A 16,048-nucleotide genomic window follows, 5' to 3' on the forward strand; every position below is an offset into this window, starting at 1 on the left:
TACACATCAATGCTTTTAAGGGACTGTGGGTAGCTACATCACAGACAAATAACTTGCTGGCTTCATTTGTCTCCTGAGGCCTTTTATCCATACTATCAAGCTGTTGAATTCTTCAGTCAAATAAATGAACCCAAATGGTAGTTCCTTAAAATGGTGCTTTCCAAAAAGTTATATAAAAAACATAACTCAGTTTGTGCTCTGGTTTCATAAGGTAGCCAGGGCCCTGGAGATAATTTAGGCAGCATAAATGGCATCAGCTAATGCAAGTAATTTCTCTGCATTAAGTATTGTAGAAATAAAGAATAAAATAGGTTGTAAGGTTATTTGGTTTTGCAGGTCATATATCCCAATCACAGCATTAGGAAGTGTTCTCTTTTTATGTTATCTTTTTTAGAATAAAAGAAAAAGGAGCAGGAGGAGTTTTATAAAAGCTTATATTATGAATCTGTGGTAGGACTATAGGGGTGGATTTAACCATGGATGTTATCACCCAGATTATCCACAAGTATAGTACTTGTGCTGCTGCTAAGACAGCTAAAAACTTTGTGGTATGGGAAACACTGGACTAATTATAAATATGGAGAGTCCTGGCAGACTGATTATATCACAGTTCTTCGAACACTCCAGGATGAGCACTACGTATGAAGAAAGCACCAGATGGCTGGAAGCATCTCACGTTTCATGCCACAGCCCATAATTCTGGGCTTTGAAAGGAAAATTTTATGGTGGCAAGGGGCCCCAGAAAGGATCGAGTCTGACAACTGGACTTATTTCAAAAACAACCTAATAGTTAACTGGACTGAGGAGCATGGTATAGTGTGAATGTACTATATCCTTTACCACCATGCACCAGCCTCTGGAAAGACTGAATGTCATAATGGCTTGCCAAAAAAACACCCAGAAAGCAATGAGTGGTGGAACTTTCAAAAATTGGGACATATATTTAGCCCAAGCCACCTGGCTGGTTAACACCAAAAAAATTGCCTGCAGCTACACTGGCCAGAGACATTCCAGGACCCTCCCTGTACTGCTGCTGGTGTTCCTGCATCCTGTTTTCTTGATGGAGAATGTAGTTCACGGAGACAGGCTGTTTTCTCCTGCCTCCCTGGGTAGGACTGGTACACGTTCTCCAAGGCTTTTATGTACTCTCTAGGACCCTGGAATCAGGCACCTCCATGTGCTGCTGAGTCGAATGTGGGACTTTTAGAGGTGGGAATTACCAGCTGAGAAGTGCAGGTTCCATATTTGCATATTGGTATACATTTGTGATTCACTATCATTATTATTGCTAATTCATTAAACCTGGTCTATCTTTTTTACAACCTTAAAGCCTTTCTACATTATTCCTCTTTGCATCTTCCCCTAGGAAGGCAGCCAGGTGAGAACAGAAAGCAGCTGTCACCTATTTATTGGCTAAAACTGTGACTCTCTGGTGTTCAGTACTTTGAAAATTCACCTACCTCCTAAAAAAGGTGAACTGCCATTTCAGAAGTGCACCTTCTTAACAGAAACAGCAGACACATATGCTTGAACCTGGTAATGTTCAATTTCTCTGATAACAGCACAAATTTAATATCTTCTTAGGGTTTTTGCCTCATTGTCTATATTACAGAGAAACTACAGTACAATGTTTGTTTTTCTTATCACCCTTTCATAATAATAAATTATCTGCAAATTTTAGCTTCCACTTGCAGTGACATTTTTGGCACCCTACGCAGCCTTTATATTTATATTCAGCATAAGTCAGTGAATGTTTCACTTGCTTTTATTCTGATATTCCTATCATGCCCTACAAAAACACTTTCCATTGCTCCTGTGAAGAATCTCTCAGTTGTTGTCTGTACCTCCTGCGCTCTGTTTGTAAACATTTGCAAAGCAATGAAGTAGTAGCTCTTGTTTTGGAGTCTTTTTTTAATATGATGCATGCAGGCTTGGCATATGCAGTTAATATGGTTTCCTACACTCCTCCATAGGGGTTGCTTTCAGCCTTGCTGCCACATGCCAACTTTATTTGTAGTGGTATTTTGTTCCATTTATTATGGTCTTCCAAAGCCACATGAGTCTCTGGGCAAGTCAGGTGTGCTCAGGATTTCCTCAGCAAGGATGTGAGGCTGGCGTTCAGAAATCAGGAGCAGTGCCAGAGCACGGTGACCTGGTGATGGAGCTCTTTCTTGCAGGTAGATTTCACAGGCGTGATAATCCTGATGCCTGCTGCATTAGAGCACTAATGACTCCCATTAGCAGCAGCCTGCCTCCATTTTCTTGCCAAATTGTAATGGATTCCTAAGTGACTATTTCTGAATCTTCCAGTAGTTTCTTTGTGAGGGATTCATCTAGTTAAATGCTAACCCTGCAGTAAATACATCTACAGCCATGTTAGTCATTTAGGCTGTTGTCAATTACAGAAAATAGGTGTTTCTGGAGAGTACTTCAGCTTACACTAAGGTGGATTTCTGAAATAGACTGATCACATTACAGAAGATCATACCTCTCTCCAATGGCTATAGAGGAGTTTGTAGAAATTGTTCAAGGAAACAGATTACTACTAGCTTTTAAGTCTTCTGAGATTTCTTCAAAGGACTCAGCAAAATCTACTGTTTAGCCTTATTTCAGTAATAATTTTTCTGTTTTCATTTCTCTTAAGTCTTGTGTGTTTCAATTTTTTTGGTATAGAATGGAGAATCCACATATTTTGTATTATAATTGGTTTCCCCACCCCCTTTAGCTGGAAACAGTTAAACATATGAGAGTCAGGAGCAGAGGCTGTGAGGGTGGTGAAACACGGGCACAGTTTGCCCAGGGAAGTTGTAGATACCCTCTCCTTGGAAGTGTTTGAGGCCAGGTTGGATGGGGTTTTGAGCAACCTTATCTAACAGGAGATGTCCCTTCCCGTGCGGAGTAGGGTTAGCACTAGATGATGTCCTTTCCAACCAAGCCATTCTATGACTCCACAATTATATACCAAAAGAAATAAAATTTTCTGCCCACCTTCAGTTTTGATTTCACTTGTGGCTTAGAGGTGCAGAATGAAGTGCTTTTTAAATTCTCTTCACCTCTGTTTCAGACTTCAGAGGGTATTTTTTTTGTATCTCTACTATACCTGGTGTTCTGTCAGCAACTGTTGCACAAAAGATCTGCAGCAAATATGTTTTTCTTAATATGGTCCAACTAGCTAGACATGACAACAGTAAGAGCTGTGTTCTCTCAGGGAAGTCTCCAGCATGTTCTACCCATCTGTACCAAACCACAGAATGGTTTGGGTTGGAAGAGACCTTAGAGATCATCTAGTTCTGACCCCTCTACATGGGCAGGGACACCTCCCACTAAATAAGGTTCCTCAAAGACCCATCCAGCTTGGCCTTGAACACTTTCAAGGAGGGGGCATCCACAATTTCTCAGGAAGTTCCTTGGCTGGGGCCAGGATTGCTAGTTTGGTCCTAAGGTTTTACAGGAGGAGTCACCCCTGAGTTTGTAATGACTTCAGTGCGTGTGAACTTGTTGGAAGAGCTGTGAAGATGCCAAGAGCCTTCCCTGCTGAGTGGACTGAAGGAATTCCTGTCCAGAGAAAGAGAATGTAAAAAGGGTTGCCCTTTCTTTTTTCTGCTGCACCAGCATCAGAACATCAATATGCTAACTATCTAGAGCAAGAGCAGTCCAACTAACTTCTTACTCTGCTGGAAACTTGACAAGAAATGGGGAAGAATGCTTTAGAATACAAAATGAGACAGATGGTATGCTAAAAAAAAAAAATATCAGCAGCAAATCTCTTTAAGAGGCAGTTGGGATCTGAAAAAAAAAAAAAAACAAAAAACAACCAAACTGAGGAAGCTAAATTACTCCTGCTGTTTCAATTTTAGGCATTCACAGTTAGGTGGGCCTTCAAGATAGAGGGCCAGAGTCTTCCCGGCATTTATTTAGATAGAGAAGCCAGTAGTGAATTTAACAATCAATCAGCAGTCAATGCAAGCCAGTCCAAATGTAATGCTTGTATTTAGTTTTCTGTGGGAGACAGAGGTGAGATGAGGTTGAGGGCTCTCACTCTCTCTCTCCTTTTTTCTTGTCTGTAATTTAACTGTTGGAAGACTCATTGTGATGCATCTGTGAATAAGGTAGATGTGATGCTTAGAAGAAGAAAAGTATTAAAGCCATCGTATTGTGTGAGCAACTGATTAAGATTCCCACCAGAATGCTGTATTTCTCTTTGGCCTGTGTCTGCATGCTGAGACAGAGAGTATTTCCCCATTTCTGCAAAACAACCAAGGTCCAGTTTTTAATCTGAGTGTTTTAATTCCAGGAGTTATAAGCATGTTAATAGGAGCAGCAGTCTCTCGTGAGGAAAAAAAATGTTGAATTCTGTGGCAATGGTATTTGTTGCATCATAACGAGGTAAATCAAGACAGTTGTACTGGATATAAAGCATGACACAAATGGTAAGGCTATTGATAATATTTGCACAAGGCCAAATTCTAAATCAGCAGCAAATGGTTAAAATGAGAGCCTTATGGACCAGACCAGAAAAGGTGGCACTGGCTGCTGAGACAACATGGACTGTATTAGAGGATGGTAGATGAACAGAAAAGGTTTGGTAATTTAATTATACGCGGATAGAGAAGAAACTGGAGAAACCTTGTGGAAAGTCACTGAACTATCAAGGGTGGTTTTGGTTTTGTTTTTTTTAATACAAGTGAGAAAGTAGAACCTGTGCACAAAATATATATGCCACAGTAATGACTGAGACATTCAGCAGACATTCAGCATCTCCAGGCACTTGATCTGCTTAGGCAAGCTGCAGAGGACTGTTTTCTTACTATTTTAACAAGAATTGCCTATGTGAATCCTATGGCATGTGCTATTACTTCTGTGCATGGTATCTTGGTACCGAGGCCTTTATTTTTTTTCCTTTCTGTAGGAATCTAACCAGTCTCACAAAGACAGCTTGTCTCTAGAGGAATGAAAGCAAGTGCCTGCAATTCCTTTTGAACTTCACCATTTTAAAAGAAATTACTGTTTCAAATGACAATATTTTGTCATACCAATCAATCCTCAAAAATATAGCACCAGGTGTGGAGTAGCTGCTAACCTTACCTGACAAACCTCCAGCTGGAGAGGAAAAATTGGAGAAGCTAAAGATAAATCCCATAGTAGTGAGGGCCAGGAAAGCAATATACAGGAAGCTTGAAACATGGAAAGGAGTGAAACAAATTGCGGAGATGCAGTGAAATTTGTGCTAATATAAGTACATTTACTGACCCACCACCGATCAGTTCACAGTGAATCTGTACTTCCAGCTTCATAATGGGGCAAAGCCCAAAATTTTCACCATCTGAAACCTGATATGGAAAACTACTCATTAGAAAGTGCCTCGTCTTTCTGGGGATTTTAATATTCATGCGTATTCCTGGCATGAGCAAGCTTGCCAAAGAAATTGCATTTTCTTGGACAAGACTTGCTCTAAGTCAACACAAATACTGGGGTCAGGTCATCCTGATCCTGTTCTTTAATCTTTACTCTGTTTTACTATGCACTGATGAAGCCAAAAGAAATGACTCTGAAATTACTAAGCAGCATTTTCTCAGGAAATGCTGACTTAGATTTACGTAGATAGAGCAGGGCACCAACAAAAGATGCCACAAAGTGGAGTGAGCAGAGGGGCTCTGTGAGACAGGAGTGGCTGAAGTTAGACAACTGATACAAAATACTGCTTTTCTCTTTCTATATCCTTTAAGAATGGCAAGGAAACAAAGCTGCCCAAGAGGAAAAGGGAATCAAGTACTCTCTCTCATCTGTCAAGTGCTGGCCCTTGGAGAAAAGGAGGCAATGCTGGAGTTTCTGCCCACGAACCATGTTGTGATGAGCTCTGCCACTGTGATGGACCTCTGACAGGCCTTCCAGGTAAGTGAAAGTCAGAGCAGAATTGGCTTTATGTAACAATGTGTTATCAATGTGGTCCAACACAAGGACCACGTGTCCACTCTATTATTGTCCATGTAAAAGAGAAATCAAACTGGACCAACACTAGAGCAAAAGCTCCTAGAACAAGGAGAATTGCATGGCTTCATTCTCGTTTGCTTCACACTACAAAACTTGCTCCAGAAATTGTTTATCTTGCTATGTAAACATTGCTGTTTTCATATCTCCTTAGATCAAAATTTGATTTAGAATAACTTTACTGGAATAAATGCAAAAGTTTGACCCAATTTCTCTGACGAGTTTTTAACCTCCTTAGTTTTGTTACAAAAATACTAAATGCATGTTTCTAAATGTGAAGTTTCTAAAGCACTAGAGTAGGCTGAAACACACACTGGAAAGAGAAAGTAGCCCTGTGAAAATGTTGATCCCCGTTTCTGGCCAAGAAGGACCAGTATACTAGCTCTGTGCTTTCCTAATCCTGTGAAGTTCCCAGCATCAGTTCACTCCAGCATCAGTTCACAGCAGAGGGCTGATTTGATTTTCACTGATTGCCAGCAGCCTCAAGGGGCCAGCTGTTCTAGCAGCTGGAGACCAGCCAGGAGTAAAGTGGCCCTGGCTGCAGTCCCCTGTGCTGATGGCAGGGGAAGGAGGCACACAAACTACTGCAGCAACTGATTGAAGATTCCTAAAATGGGGCAGAAACTCAGAAGCTGTCAGCTTCTAAAACTTTAGTTTTTAGATCAGCTTTTACCCAGCAAATCTGGGTTTAAAGCTGTCCTCCTGGTTTGGTGGATCTAGCTCCAGGCACATATGCTTCCTCACAATTTTTTCTCTTATCTTGATATATTGCAAGCAAAAAATGGTTTTGCATACAAAACAAATTCTAAAATCAAATAAGCTTCTTTAGTCAATTTAAGTTAAAATTTGTGTATCCCAGAAGTGTAGATGGTCAACATACAAGATGAAAACTGAGAAAAGTTCTTTTTGATCCTAACTTGAAATAAGATTTATACAGATTTTTGACACCTCAGATAATCTGTAGGGAAGTTAATCTCAGATAACCTGTTAGAGAAGCAGGACCTTGTAAACAGCATACATTCAGTGGTGATAATCTTAAAGCAAGCAAACCAGCTCTGGCACTTAAAGCATGGCCAAACCTGGTTACAAAAACTCCTCCAGCTCACAGGTTATCTAAGCAAGGAAATCCATACAGTATGGGACAGCACCCCAAAGACTGGCTGGCTCTCAGAAAGGCAGAATGGTGTCTCTGAAACCATAGTACATTCTCATCACAGACCAATGCTATTCAAAATTTATTTACCATGCATCTAGCAAATAATGTAGTATGGGTATACTTTCTACATATATCCTTACCTAGAGAACTATCTCTTCTTATGGCAGGGAATAAAGTAGAAGGGTACTTGTAGTGCTTCTTTAAGAATCTGTGAGATTATCTTAAAGTTCAAAGTGTTTTTCCTTTTGAACGACACACTTTGGAATAAAAAAAGACTCCAGAATATGGCACAGTCCAACATCTAAGCCATTAATCTGAGATGTGGGAGATTTAAGAAGCCTGCAAGTAATACCTCTGGACCTCATTGATAACCCTGAACTCATTACTTCCACAGCCAGGCAGTCTACCAGTGGTACCCTAGACAAAAAATTGAGGTGTATGTGGATAATTAGTTCTCTAGAGTTGTTGTTTTCTTACATTTCTTTTGTGCTTCTTGACAGAATCAACTGCCATGCATCTTTAGGAAAAAATCTGTTAGGTTTTGGGCTGGATTTTTTCATTTTCTCCTCTAAAAAAAATTTTTTTTTGCTTTTTTTTTTTAGAAATATATATATTAAACATGCTGTTTGAGTTATGACAAAAAGAAAAAATATAAGTAGAGGTGTAGTTTTAAAACTGGTAAAATGGGGGGGTTGGGATTTATTTCCTTTTTTTGGTTTTTGGTTTTGGTTTTTTCATAGTTCAAATATACTGTAGCTATCCACTTTTTATTTTTAGCTTCCATTTTTAGTAGAAATGCAATAGTCAGTAGTACAGAACTGTTGGTCAGTAACAACAGTACTCTAATATATGCAGTTAGCTACATTCTAACTACCACACATCTCTTGGTTAATTTCACTGGAATAAATTTTTAATTGTAATGGTTATGGGCAAAGAGATTTGCTTGTACTTGAATTTATTTTTGAGGTAGTTACTTGAATTAGCTGAGAAAACACCTCTCTGTAAGTAATGGAAGTTTTTTTGGCAGTGAATAGTAGGAATAGGACATTTTTTTCCTTTTCTGACAGGTATTTCACATAAATAATTTCCAAAGTATCCTACTTCACTGAAAACTTTGGGCACTATTTTGTTCAGTTAGCAGACTTTGATTAATTCCACAAACACTGAAAAAAAAGTTATTTGGAAGGAGGTAACAGAATGCCAGATTCTGGTTGTTATTTTTTTTTAATTTTAAAGTTAGAAGATCTCCTTGACTAACCACTGGTGATACTGATTTATGCTGAGTCCAGAGTTAGCTCTTTACAGATATTCTCTTAAATGCAGAAATATCACAATAAGAATAGGTGGCTTCTGTCCCTCACCTGTGCACAGGTACAAACAAGACAACTATAGAAAATGGGCTTTCTAGTTCCATAAACACATTTGGTAGTAAAATCTAAGACTTTGTCAGCCTAGACAGATGAAATCCTGAACACTGGGATTCTGACATTTCTAAATACTTCTGTTGTCAAAGGAAACCTACACTTCCAGTTAACCCTCTGCATCAGCCTATGTGCACTTCAAAGGTTTCTGTCTACCTTTTGAAGTACACTATCCATATCCAGCACTAAAGCTTTTCTAAGTGGAGACTGGCAGCTGCAAAAATAGACTGTAAATCTGGTTTCAGCCAGACTGTAAGTAGATTTAAAGGCATATTTTAAAAAAGTCCTGAGAGCCTGTCTTGATTACTGTGCCAAGAATTCCTACCTTGACATTTTCAGTCAGTAACTTCTTTCCCCAGTGGCCCATCAGAAGCCTCTCTGCCCTTCATCACCTTCCCTTTAATGCTTCTTAAGGAAAAAACAGCACTGGGTATAAAGACCCTGATGTATACTGCCTTCAAAGCAAGGCTGGAGCAAATGGTCAAGGCTTTATCTGTAATAAAAATACAAATATTCTTCCCACATGCTCCTGTATTGATAGGAGTAGGAACAAGGTAAACACACCATGCATTAGTCTGTAATTCGATTACACAGAGCAGCTGCTCTGGATGACATTCTTCCATTCTTACTCAAATTGACCAGAAACTTCCTCTGTTATTCCTGTGCTCCATGCTTGAGTCTTCAGTCTATAACATCTTGAAAGTACAAAACATTACCTGAGGAAGAGCTCATCACTCTCTACAACTCCCTGAAAGGAGGTTGTAGCCAGGGGGGGGGTCGGTCTCTTCTCCCAGGCAGCCATCATTAAGACAAGAGGGCATGGACTTAAGCTCTGCCAGGGGAGGTTTAGGTTGGATATTAGGAAGAGAGGGTGATCAGGCATTGGAATGGGCTGCCCAGGGAGGTGGTGGATTCTCTTTCCCTGGAGGTTTTAAAAGAGACTGAATGTGGCACTCAGTGCCATGGTCTGGTAAGCACAGTGGCAGTGGATCAAGGGTTGGACTTGATGATCTCAGAGGTCCTTTCCAACCCAGATGATTCTATGATTCTGTGATTAAAAACTTATGAATCCAGGTAAGTCACCTCTTTCTTTATCTCCAGGTTTCAATATTCAGTATATATGTTAGATTCACCATATTCCTAAAATGTATAACTATTGTGAGTTAGACCACCTGAACAGGCCTTGGAAGGAATTATGTCAGACAATATGGGGCCCACTTACATTGCATTTGTCAAAATTTAAAATAGAAAAGTGTCAACGATGGCAGGAAACTTACCTTCTTACTGGAAGAGTACTTTGAAAATACCTTAGTGGGCTGATGCGATGTTGAAATTTTGTTTTTTTATAATTTGAGCATAAGAAATTATTACTTATGATACTCCTGTCAGTGGCTTGAAGCTCTCAATCCTAGTTCTTTCCTAGTGTTCTTGTTCCTTCCTTTACCCTTACTAATTCTCTGTTCAGGAAGAAGGACCCAGCAGTTCTCTACAGTGGTATAAGATTTATCCCAAATAAAACCACTTGCAAGGTAGGTATATTCTATTCACAGGAGCTTTGTTTTAGTTTTTAAGATTTACTGTGACGTATTAACATAAATGTGGAGAAAACAAGTCTGTCTCTTTTCTTGTCTATCTGTTACCCTGACCATTATGCATCGATATAGTGCTTAGTGCTGTAGTGTTTTCATAGAAAAAATTCTGTCTTAATATTTAGACAGTATAGAATAGCTTATCAGTATAAATATTTACACATTTTTTTATTAGTAGTGTCATGATGCCAAAGAACTGTTACTGAAAGTTAATTATTGATGAAGAAATTTGTTACAGTAAGTAATCACTGTAGGAACAATAACATCTGGCTTCATTCTTTATGATTTCCATTCTGATAAGGCTGTAAAGCTGAATATTAAGCAGTAATAAAAAACAGGCATAATGCATTCTGAGAGGTGGAACTGCTATACTCTCAGTTCTCTAGGGCTGCTTTCCAGGATTATTTATTGAATTAAAACTTAACAATTGACAGTCATGAGAAGGTGGTGTTGTTGCTTTTTCCTTTAAAAAAGATTACAGAACATCCACTCATGCTGTGTGGCTGCTTCCAGCAAGGGATTAGGCCATTTTAAAATCTCTTAGCCCTTTTTCTCCTCTGCTGCCACCTGGGGCTTGCTTCTTCTCCTGGGTGCACTGTCAGAGAATGTCTCATCTCCACCCTTCTCTTGGTTCTGTCATAGTCCTTTTTTTTTTTTTTCACACTTTCCCTTTATTCCCTTACCAATATATGGTGAAAAGATTTATCCTGTAAAGCCCTGTTTTGTCTAGATTAGGTACAGGGAGATTCTTAGGATACTAGATATGGGAACACATCTGTCAGCCAAGCCCTTTGGGACTGTAGATTTTCAAGCTCACATCTGAAAAAGTGTGTACACATATATACATACAAATATATGTGTGCATCGTGCCCTCAGCTTGGCTTTCTCTCTGGAATGCCAGCCCTGAGCTCAGCAGGGAGGGGAGATCAGGGAGAGTAGGAACTCTAAAGGGCAGGAGGCTATGACAAGTAACATTTTCCATTCTTGGGGAATGGGCTCTAATTAGTATTTTACCAAACTCAAGCTGATTTTATCAAACCCAAGTGAGTTGTGTGTAGAGCAGCTTCAGTGCCCTGGACCTGTAGAATGGGTAAATTTACAACGAGCTGGGATGTCAGCTCATAAGCCCACACAGCTTTGCCACAGTAGTTTGCTAGGTCAGCTCCAGAAGTGACAGGACACCACTGTAACTATCTATATCTATCTATCTATCTATCTATCTATCTATCTATCTATATCTATATCTATATCTATATCATCTATATCTATATCTATATCTATATCTATATCTATATCTATATATCATCCACATCTATATCATCTATATCTATATCTATATCTATGTCTATGCCAACATACCAGGGCATAGCTTTCTATTCATTGAGATCCAGTGAGGGATGCAAATGTGACTAACCTTAAAGACATTTTGAAGCCTAGACCTCTTTTTAGCATGCAGTTTATATGCACACTCTTATTTTAAAAGATGCATTCAAGTTAAGGAAGCCCTGAACTATTTTACTGAATAACAAACCTAAAATCAGTTCCTCAGTTAAGGAAAGGAGGTTAAGAATAAAGCACACCCTTGGGCAGAAAGTACATTCCTACAACCTAAGCAGTGATTCACCACAGAGACAGGGAGGGTCTGACACTTTCCAGCATCTAAGATGTGTGTTACTGGTACAGCCTGTAATGAAGAGACTCTTCAGGGAGAGTATTCAAGATCCATGATCTAAATATTCTGAGAATAATGTCTCATAGAGCCTTTGCATAGGTTTAAAATACCCCTTTCCAGGCCATGTGCTGCAGTGGGTCTGCAGGCCTGCTGGTAAACTTTGCTTATTCAGCATCTGGAGGTGTCAGCTTCAGAAATGATGTTTTAGCCCAGGGGCTTAGCAATTAGACCCTGATCCATTAAGATATTCTATTTAAGAGCTCTCCACACACACTGCTTGCCCCCTCCCCAATGCAGTAGCACGGAAAGTAGCAGAGCTTTCTGTAAGTAATGGACATTTCACCCTAATAGTATATCAAATGAAATGAGACCAATTTCCAGCTCCACGGTGTTAATGGAATTTTGTATTTGCAGAAGTCCTTTACATTACAAGTGATTTTAAGATTACCTTCTATTCTTTCTTAAAGTCTTTAATTATTCCTGGCTTTCTTCTGCATTTTATATTAAGGCTTTATTATTCTTGTTATAACTGGAAATTTTCCAGTCATGGTAGGTCTGTGTGTTTTTTGCATTACACAGAAAAACAAAAGCATTTCCACAAGACATTATCTATCATAATTCATTATTTTTATCTGTTCTGTAAATAATATGTATGTCATATTTGGGAAATGCTACACACAATCTGATGATAAGTAATAGACTTTTCTTGCATTGCACCCTATTGGCACTTCAGCTGGATGCAAAATCTGGAGGATTATTTCTGAATTATAAAGACAAATCTGGTGACAATTTTTTTTCAGAGCTCAGGTCCATTTGCCAAACTATTCATAGGGGGGGGAAAGAAACCTTGGAACACTTATTAATTACAGTGCTTTCTTTAAAAGTATCCAGGCTTATATTCCAAATACTTTTCATGCTGAAATTTTATATTCTATTTTTATCTTAAAAATAGAAAAATTAATTCAAACAAACTATGTTTTTTTATTACAGTTAAATCAGAATCATTTTACATAAATAGGTTGGAAAAGCTTAAAGGGCAGCAAAAGCAAAACACTTACCAGGCAAATAAATTCCTTACACTGAAAAGCTAAAATTAAAAAATTTTATTTCAATGCCTATATTAAAAGTACCTAGAGAAAATGTACTGAATATGGATATAAATTGTCTGTGGTTACAGACAGTGTAACAAAAGATACTCTGCCTGGACACAGTGCTTTTTTGTAAAGCCTTCTAGCCAAAACCTGTTCTGGGTAGAGAAGTATCTTTCTGCATTCTGTCCTCTTTGGGATAAACAAGTGCCTGTCTAGAGGAGTGGCAAAACACTTCCCACTCTGTCAAGTCCTCAGTGGGTCACAGAGAGGCACCCACAAAAATAGCTTACAAGGTGAACAGATTGCACTTACCTAATCCGAAAAGTTTAAATAAAACAATAACATTAAAAAATATATAAGGCAAGACCTGCAAAAATAATAATAGAATAGAAGTGATTAGACATTTTTATTTAAGGAGGATCATCTTGACATTTTAAGCTTTTACTCTGCATTTCTTCCGTGCTTTAAACTTTTTTGCTTAAAGCCAACAGGGTTAAAATCTCTTCTTTTTTTTTTTTCCCTTCTGCTGTTATTTCATGCAATCTTTTGACTGCAGAATTCAGGTTTAAGAAAGGTGTCATGTATCACAGAGTTTATAATAAAATCAAGATAACGAGTTTTTTAATTAAGGCTTTGCAGAAACTGATTTTTTTTTTTTTTTTTTTGAAGCCTGCAAAAAATATCACACATTTATAGGTGAATAAATGCATGTGTACATATGCATGAATGACTAATGATTGCCTATATCCACTGGGGGCTGTGACCATGCTTGTTTTCTTAAAGTACCCAGAGTTCCCTCATTTGTTACCTAAGGACTGTATTTAGACCTTTTATCCCTGGATTGAAAACTTTTTTTCAGTCAGATTTATAATCGTTCTTGTATTTGTCAAATAACTTGATAATGTATTAATCCAGTAAAGGTTTCTTGCTCATTTTCCCAGTTTGCTTTTGAAGTCTGAAGTATTGGTTGAGTAGATGTTGTTCCATTATATCAGGTCCTAGACTCTATAATAATTTAATAACCTCTTTGACTGTTATCTGTTCTGTTCCTAATTCCTCATTCTATTGCCTTGGTAATCTGATTACTAGTGCAGGCAAATATCCACCTTCCTCACTTTTTAAAGTCAACGCAACAGTCTCTTAGTGTTCCTTAATCTTTTGTGTATGATTCATCATTTCCTCTTAGATGGATTTTTTGACCTAGGTTTCTTCTGTGCACATCTAGAAAAAATATCATGGCAGAAGTATGTAGCTCAAGCTGTTTCTAGCCCACAACCCCACCAAAACATAGTACCAAAACATACCACCAAAACATAGATCTAAAGCAGGGAAAATTTAGATTTATATACAACCACTCAAAGTGCCACACAAAGTAGTAATTTTGTGGAAAGCACCGATTCCTTTGAGTCAGCTACAGTTCTCTTTCTAGGAGCCTCTAGAAGATGAAAATATAGCTTTTTGCACTGAATATCAGCTTAAACTACTAATTAAAGATCCCATTGCATCAGAATAAATTTGGTTTGCATTTATTTCCTTGTTGCAATCTCATTCCCTTGTCCTAATACAGTGTGTCCTGTGTTAGGACAACAATGTAATAGAGTTCTTTTTCCTAAAAATTCTTCTAATTCTAGTTTGACACACAAATCAACCCTCATTCCAGTGGTGCTATCTGGCCAGAAGCAGCCACTGTCCTTCACCCCCCCCACTGGCCTTTTCAGAGTTGCATTAAATGATCCTCGCAGATCTCCATAGGCAGCAACTCCTTGCACTCCTCCAGAAAACAAAATTACAGTCACTGCTAATGACACTGAAAAGAAAGTCCAAGGGAAATCATAGAATCATAAAATAGTTAAGAGTTGGAAGGGACCTTAATGATCATCCAGTTCCAACCCCCCTGCATGGACAAGGACACCTCCCACTAGATCAGGTTGCTCACAGCCCCATCCAGCCTGGTCTTGAGCACTTCCAGGGATGGAGCTTCCAAAACTTCCCTGGACAACCTGCTCCAGTGTATCACCACCCTCAATCTTCCCCAGGAAATCTTCCTGGAGATAAAGTTATTGGCTGCTGGAGTTCAACCCAGTGGCCAGCAAATTTTGTGGGAACTGCTTCACTGACGGTAAGTGGTAATATTTCAAATCTTGAAGAGCTGTGTGAGCTCTGCAGTGCTCAGATTCAAGGTTCCTGTCTTGATGAAGATAGAACAGGATTCAGAAATCACCTGACAGTTCCTGGCTTTTCAAAAGAAATACTGAAATTCCCTGGAAAACTGTGATCTCTTGGTCCTATTGCAATACCTTGAGTGCAATTTTGTCTAACATCTGCTGATCAAGACTAGACATGTGTACAATGTAGACAAAAAAAGAAAAAAATTTGAAACCTAGAATACAAGTAATTTCTGTATTTTAGAAAAGACTAATGAAGACCAGAAAAGACATCTGGAAATTCTCTGGCCATATACTCCATGTGCAAGATTTGTAACATCTTCATACAGTGAGATCAGCTGCAATTAAAAAAAAAAAAAAATCCTGGTCAGTTTTTGAGGGATTTTTTACACTACCATGAAATCTTCTGAATTAGCCATGGTCTTTTTTTACTCATCACAGAAGGCCAAAAACTAAAAATCAAAACCAAAAATCTTAAAGATCTTGTTCTTAGTGGTCAGTACAACCTTATAAGGGCATTATTAGTTTCTTCACATATTGAATATTGCTTGTCTCCCAGAAGGAAATTTACAGAGATTTTCTTGAATATGTCTCCCTCAGATTAAATGAAGCCACAAAATCTAACAAATATGAAATAACAGTGTCTTTGTAAGCTACTTACTTTCATCTATTTAAAAATGCTACCACCACACTCCAGTTGAAAATTAGGTTCCTTTCAAACAAATCACCAACACCCAATTTGGTTTACAAGTGAAAGAACCAGAAGTGTTATTACCTCCTACATCCAGTTAAATTTGTCTACAAATATCTCTTAATTCCCTTTCATATTAGATATCTGTCTTTTAGCTCTGATAAAATTCTAGAATCCGTATCTCTCCTTCTAACATATTTATATTAACAGAGGTGCATCTTTTTTCATATTATGAACTCTTAGGTTGAGATTTCTAGCAATTAATTGTATAGTTT

Source organism: Heliangelus exortis, chromosome 1 (assembly GCF_036169615.1).
Source record: "Heliangelus exortis chromosome 1, bHelExo1.hap1, whole genome shotgun sequence".
NCBI classification, from domain to species: domain Eukaryota; kingdom Metazoa; phylum Chordata; class Aves; order Apodiformes; family Trochilidae; genus Heliangelus; species Heliangelus exortis.